Here is an 8,012-nt window from a genome sequence, read left to right on the forward strand (position 1 = left end):
ACTAACCTTACTGCAACTTGATATGCCAAGGCTGTTTGACAACCATGGAAGAGCTACCCTTTTCTGAGGAGAAGGGGTGGAAGGTGGATGGTGGGTAGGTGAAAGGGAAGTACTGGGAGAAGGGGAGGGAGCAGAACCTGTGATCAGGATATAAAGTAAATAAATAGCTATATTAATAAAAAACATGGAGCTGGAAGTTAGAAGCTAAGTTTCACTGAAGTAGTTAGCAGGGGAAATTTTAAAAGAAACTAATACTGGGGTGTAGACACGGAATATACAAAAAATAGATTTTTAAAAGTTATAAACATCCTTGTTTTCTTTAAATGTTTCTTTCTAACAGTAAATCATGTCTTTGTACATTAAAGAAAAATGCACTGTAGAATAAAAACTAATGTAAATTCTATGCCTAGAATTGGTGGGTCATTTGGGAGCTGCAAAGTTAATTGCAATTCTGGCTTTATTTAAAAGGCTTTGGCAGATGAACTTGGATGGCAGAGTGAAACTCAAAGTGTCAGTACAGGATACCAGGTGGGCTTCATGAACTAAGTGTCTTAACTTTAAACCACACAATCACAAGTCTCTTTTTAAAGATTAGTTCATGACAGGTTAATAGATTGGGGTCACTCGGTGCTAATATCAAACACTCAGACCTCCAGATTGTTTCAAATAGATATTGGACCCTCTTGGCTGGCTATTAAATATAGTCATAAAGTTAGTCTTATGATGAAGCTTTCCACCTGGCAGTGTGAACACTCTAGGTATATCAGCTATGATGCAGTGGGAAAAAGAAATATGAATAAAATGAATTTATATTCAACCAAAGATGCCAAACAATAAGAATGTTTGTCCGACCATATTGATTAAGCTCCTGATCTATATAGCTGAGACAGCAGGAGTGGCTTCACAAATAAGGGCTGCCTTCATTATCAGACCTCGCTTTGCTTTTCTGTGTAACTGCTGAGCAAATATGCAATACCGGCCTCCTATTACACAGGCCATGTAGATTTAGATGAGGCAAATGTGCTATTTTCCCAGATTTTATAGAATTCTGTGTGGTAAGAGCTCTGATATCTCACCCTATCCATTAACTCAGCGTCTTAAAATCCTACCCAATGACAAAATAAGGAATTGCTGTTCATGTTACCCTGTGGTATAAATGTGCCCTGGAATTAATCCTTGTTATTGACTAAACATCTCAAAGCACCTGCTAGTTTCCCCTGGTTCATAGGTAACATCTGTCACACAGGATCTACTCTTTATCATTTTATAAAGGACTTGCATGGAAGAAATTGACATACATTGTGTAAAGCCTCTACAAGACCTAGGATGGGAGTGTCCACAGGTGATCACACAAAAGCCAGTCCATAACGGTAGTTAACTAAACAAAACTCTTGGCAGATGGTCTGTGCCTGAACCCTGTTTTCTTCAATTATACTGCATATTTCTTTCTGCAACGTCATACTCATTTCAGAACCATGCTGAATTTTTCTGTAAGTATCATCTCATGGATACACAAACTCTAGATGTATCTGGTACAATATAGATTTTTATCTCCTTAATATTTGCTTTCTTCTTAACATTTGCAGCAATTAGTTTAATTTATAACCTCTTATTGCTTCTGAAAAAAGTATAGGTCTGGTTATGGTAAATCTAGCTTCAAATAGTATTTTCCTAAAAACTCTAGTCTGTGCCCAGTAAACAACCACAGAATAACGACTTTATTTTGCTCTTTAAAACTGGGTAAATTTCTACACCCTCATTTTTAATCTGTCTTCCTGCTCATTAACCCAGCCATCATTAAACTCCCATTCACCATGACTCTGTTTGTCATATTTCATCACAAATCAATTGATTTATTTGATGTCGCCAAGATGGGATCAAAGGAAACTGTGTTTTCTAGCAGGGTGATGATAAACGTCGGCAGTAGTTAAGATTTTCCAGAGAACAAGAGCCAACTGGATATAAAGAAGGAGGATTTGTCATGGATGTTGGTTCACATAGATAAACAGGCAGAAAAACTCCATGATACACCACCTAATCCTCTAACTAAAGACTCAGAAAAAAAAAAAAAAAAAAGAAGGCAAGCGTTCAGTCTCAGTACTACAGCCTGCAGCCCAGGGAAATCAATAGTGTGACTTTCAGCTTAAGGATAAGGCTAGAGAAACAAGGTCAACACTGGTGTAAGTTCTTGTGTTCAAAGTCCTGCAGGTCTGCTTCCGTGAAGGAGGACCTAGAGGCAGAGCTGCTTGTCTCTCCTCAGCTTTTGGTTCTATTCAGATTCTCAATCAATCAGATGCTGACTGATCACACTATTGAGACCAGTTTTTCTTGCTCTGCCTGCTGATTCGAATGTTGATCTCAGGGAACAGTCTTCAAGGCATACCCAGGAATAACGCTTCCCCAGAGACCTTTAAGCTAGACAAGCTGACACCTAAATTAACTATGGCATTTCAACTCATACTACCTCAAAATATAATGAAGAAAATAAGATATACCTTTGTAAGTAGTCAGCAGTCATTATGAGTTTGTTGAAACTTGCTAACCTATTCCTCGGTGTCTTAAAACTTTTTTTCTCGCCATCAAAATTTAGGGCATAGACTAGGTTTCTTGCCTTTCTAGTTCCTCCACTGCACCTGCCTAGATGCCTCAACATCAATTTTGCAAAGAAAGCTTAGCTCAGTTAGCAGTAGGCTTTTGTTCTAGCTTCAGAGTTAGCCAGTTCTTTTTATCTGATGTAAGCATTTAGAGGATCAAAGCCCTCAGTAACAGCTCCACTGTGTCACCCACAACAAAGTTGAGAGGAGAGGAGAGGAGAGGAGAGGAGAGGAGAGGAGAGGAGAGGAGAGGAGAGGAGAGGAGAAGAAATCCATTAAACTATGTAAAACTTGGGTGGAACAGATATATGTCCAATATTTTATTGAGTTTTGGTCCGAGAAAAAAATTCTGTAATATTTGATCAATATAAAAAATTAATATTTTAAAAATATATAAAACATCTTAACTGGCTTATGACATCATGTCTGAGACCAAAAATTGCATCTGGCCAAGCTTCAGCTCAAACCATCTGAGTGATGATGTCTTCATAATTTTACATATTTTTCAAACAAGACATTCAATGAGTGCTTATTATGATGGAGGTGGTTCTTGGCAGATACTCTGCCCTCCCTCTGTTGCCTCCAGCAGTCATGGTGGCCTCATCCTTCTATCAATTGGTGCATGCAGATGTTTGCTGCCGAGACACTGTAACCAGGACGGATAAATCCACAGGAAAGAAATATGCTGGTCCCAAAAGCACAGGTTACAGATAGCTCTGTCACATGGGTATGGCAAACACATCTTTCAGTTCTTAGTAAGCCAGGAAAAATACAGGACTAACTGGTGGATGAAAAGCCCAAAGAAGGTTATTCTTTTTTTCATGATTAAACTTTGTGTCAGTGCTGGGATACACAGAGAACAATCATAATAAATAGATGCTACCCTACTTAAAGTCTGCCTTATGTCTGGTGTTGTGCTGCATACAGCTCTTTATATGGCATATAGGAATGTTGGTCTCAAACTTCCTTGAGCTGATGTTCTAGGAAGAATAAAAAGGGAAACAATTTAAATGAATCACTGGCCATCTGAATTTTTCATACAGATCCTCAAGTAGAATTCAGACAGGATAGATAGCAGTAAACTGCAGTAGACTGCACATAGCATCATGAGGGCTATTTAGACCCATGGATCAAAACAATATTTACCAAACATACATAAGGAAAAGAGAGAAATCTAGTCTCTGCCCAAAGTACATATTCACTGTTATCACTCTTGAAAAGCCAATCAAATGAGAGAACAGAGAGAAGTGGAAAGTAAGGATTGGGAGCTAGAATGGCTCACTCCACCCAGCTCACTTGTGATGCCTCTGACCAGCCAATTTGTTGGCAATTTTCATCCTATTTGGTTTTGCTGAAGATTTCTTCTGTGTGTGATTCTTGCCAGACAAACACCTGGCTACTGGTGCTAAAAGAGTCTTAAAAATTGTAAATCCTTAAAGCCCTTGAAATGTCATTTGCTAGTGGCTAACAGAAATACAGGTTGAGCTCCTCTGAAACAGGCTAATACTGTGGTCTTTGCTACAGTTTTCTCCTTGTCTGACTTCCTCCCTTCCTATCTAGTCACTGTTTTAAAAATTCCTCCTAGGACCATTATGTTAAAATACTTCTATATCACCACTCATGAATATTTATCTTAGGTCTCTCATTTGGGACCCCCTCGAACCAGGTATTTCTCTATGTTCTTTATTTTCTTTATTAATGTATGGTTTGCTTGGCATACATGCTTTGTGTCCACATTGTTAACCATCAAGGTGAAAAATAAATTGATCACTATCGCCCCTGATATTTTTTGATGAGTGATTAGCTAGCACCTAAGTCTTTGACTCAAACACATGGGCTGAGAAAGATCCCATCATTCTCAAAGACCTACTTCAACAGTGTGTAGCATAATAAAAATATGCAGTAAATGTATAAAGTATAAAGGAAAGAATAAATGAGCTCAGGAGAACCTAGACCACATTCTTTCAAATGAATGGTACTCTCTCTTATTGCCTAATTAAAGGTACTTGGCAAACCACCTCCATATTTCTTCTCCTAGTATTTGTCCAAATTCAGGGAAAAAAGCATGTATCTTCAAGTCTCCTTGCCAACTCTTCACATTGCTACAGAATTTTCAAGGACAGAATTACCATTGGAAATAACAATGAGTATTTTGAAAAATAATTGACTTCCACTTTGACAGGACTTGTTAGGTGAAAAAGTCTTTATAAAAAAAGACAAGTAAAAATTGGCTTTATGGAAGATGATTTATAGCTGAGAAATAGAATATAAATTCTTAGAAAAATTAAATATTTTAGTGTATATGTATTTGTACATATCAGTGTGTATAAGGATGTGAGGGTAGTGCATGTTTGTGCACACATGTATGCATGTGTGTATGTTTGTGTATGTGTGTGTGTGTTTGTGTTTCTGTATGTGTGTCTGTGTGTGTATGTGTGTGTGTTTGTGTGTCTGTGTCTGTGTGTGTGTGTCCGTGTGTGTGTATGTGTGTGTGTTTGTGTGTGTGTGTGTTTGTGTGTCTCTGTGTGTGTGTGTGTGTATGTGTGTGTGTGTGTTTGTGTGTCTGTGTGTGTGTGTGTGTTTGTAGCTGTACATAGGAGCCAGAGGACAAAGTCCAGTGTCATTCCTCAAGTTTATATCTCATTAGCCCAGAACTCGCCAAGTTTGATAGAACGTCCCAAGGAAACCCATCTCTAGGGATCTGCCTGACTTGTTCTTACCAGGGCTGGGATTACAGTCTATTAAAATACAGGAACAGGAAATCAAACTCAGATAACCACTCTTGCAAGGCAAACACTTTATTCACTTTATCAACTGAGTCATCTCCCAGGCCAAGAAATGAATATTTTAACTACATATTTCATTTTAGACTATAAAATATTTATTTTTCAAATGAATTCCATGGGGAAGATTTTTTATCATACAAGTAATATATACCTGTTGCAAAAATTTTGAAAAGAGAGAATAGAAAAACAAAACCAAAAGTGATTATTACTATACATTGAGTGGGCTTTCCTTTAATTTATATAAGTAAAGATGAATTTAACTTGGGATTAAACTGCCAATAAAATTCTCTGTAATCATTTTAAACATCTTCTTTATTTTAACATGCACATGAGTGCTATAGTTCCATTAGTCTTTAAGAATATGAGATTAATGATTACACACTATTTCTCCATAGGTAACTATACTAGTCATCTATGTTGTATGTCAGGTAACTCCAGAATATAAAACAACAAGCATCTCTGATAGCACACAAATTATGATCACTAGACACTCACGGCATTAGAAGGGCATCTCTGCTTCAGGGTCCCTCCTGAGACTGCTGGAAACTTTCATTTGGGGTTAGATGCTATTCTCTGATACTCACTTACCTAAATATTGATTGGAAGCTTCAATTTCCCCATATATTGGCTCCCCAGAGCCTCTTCAGCATGACTCTGATCAGAGATGGCTTCTAACAATGCCTACAGGGACATGGATGGTGAATCATTTTGTGTGTGTATATGTATAGGAGAATGAAACTATATTGTATACATAAGGGGGTCAGAGGAGAATGCTCAGTGTCATTCCTCAGGGCCTCTCATTTCTTTTTTTCTATCTCTTTATTTCTACATCTATCCCTTTTTATATCTCTCCTAGAAGTGGTCTCTCAATGGACTATAATTCTCCAACTAAGATAGGGTAGCACAATCATCACACATCATCATAAGGAAAGTTTTCTATGTGAGTTCTGTGAATAGAATTTAGGTCACCTGATTAAGTGACCAGGGTATTGCAATCATATATTTCTGTATAATTCATCCTTCAACTAACTTCCATCTCTTTTATCACATACTTTAGTAGAAGCAAGATTCTAGCCCATGCTCACAGGTTGATATGACAGCAAGATGTGGACCACAGCAGGCAGGAATCTTGAAACAGTCTTGATCTCTGACAGGGGTATTTGTCTTAATATTTGTATGACTATATATACATTTTTGTTTTGCCTTGTACATAACAGAATATAATTTTCTACTTTGGATATTTAAAACTATTTTCATTATTGCTGCTTAAAAGTGGTTATTATTCTTATTTAAATATGTTTACCTTAATTTAATTACCTTAAAGGGCTAAATATTCAATAAAAACTTGTTTTATGATACTGAACAAGTATGAAATGCCAGTTAGTGGATAATGAAGGAATATGAGATCTTTTCTCTAGTGGTGTAGACACTAATAAGCTACCCATAATGCAGTCACTAACCTTTCACCCTACCAGTATAAGAGCAACTCTATTTAAATTTACTGGAGAAAAAATCAATGGAGAAAAGAAGATAATAGATAGATTAATAGAGGATGAAATGAACTAAAATTTATTATATGTAGACCTGAAATCATCAAACAATAAATAAATATTTTAAGCCATCAGGGTGGGCAAAATTTTTCACATTTTTTTAATCTTCTCACCTCCCACTGTCATTTAGGAATCTTGCCACAAGATCAATGCCATGTAGAATGACCTCCAAATTAGGGTCATTTGATTGACAACCTTAATGTGACCTGCAATCCTAATTCCCTTTTGTGATTTGAAACAACATTCACAAATTCAATGGAATAGGTTCTGCACAATTTCAAAATCATTGCTCTACTTAGCACAATACCTAAAGTGTTTATTATAGTTGGTACTAAATAAACATTTATTTTCTAAATGAATTACTGCAATGAGGTGACATAATCATTAAACAATAGTGATATTTTCCAGGATTTTTTAAATTTTGCAAAACGAATAAAAGTAATGGCTATGCAAATTTCTACTTAAATTGTTTTCTCTTTACTATTGATTATCAGTATTTACTTGGTACCCCAAATAGTATATTATTACATTGATGTACTGAGTGATTATGCATTCTCTCCTAGTCTTGGCACTAGTCTAGTGGATGATTTACTTAAAAATCTAGGTGTTTATTACAGAAATATAATACTGGACTTGGTGTGGATGAAATAAATTTGAATAAGTTTATTCATTTAACATAAAATAATTCTAGTAGCCTTACATAGTAATCTTTTATTATTTGCTACATAATAAGGTTATTCGTGAATATTGTGAATGTTGCCTAACTGTTCTCTATTTTATACACTCTGTTTATGTAAGACTTTACAACTGGTGTTTACAGCAACTCTACTTTGCAGGCTTCATTATTGCCTTCATTTTGTAGAAGAATAAATTGAATTTTATAAATACTTCATATTTTCCTATTATACCCTTTATAGTGGCAACTGCAGTATACCACATCTGCTGTTTGGTAATCATAATCTGTACGATTATATCAGTACAATTTCCATTATGCCTTTTGTTTTCAACATAAACAACATAGCTTTCTTGCTCTTTCCTCTTTCTTTTAAGATTTCTTAATTTTATTTTATATGTATGAGTAT

The sequence above is a fragment of the Grammomys surdaster genome, unplaced genomic scaffold (genome assembly GCF_004785775.1).
Source record: "Grammomys surdaster isolate TR1022 unplaced genomic scaffold, NIH_TR_1.0 133, whole genome shotgun sequence".
Classification (NCBI taxonomy): domain Eukaryota; kingdom Metazoa; phylum Chordata; class Mammalia; order Rodentia; family Muridae; genus Grammomys; species Grammomys surdaster.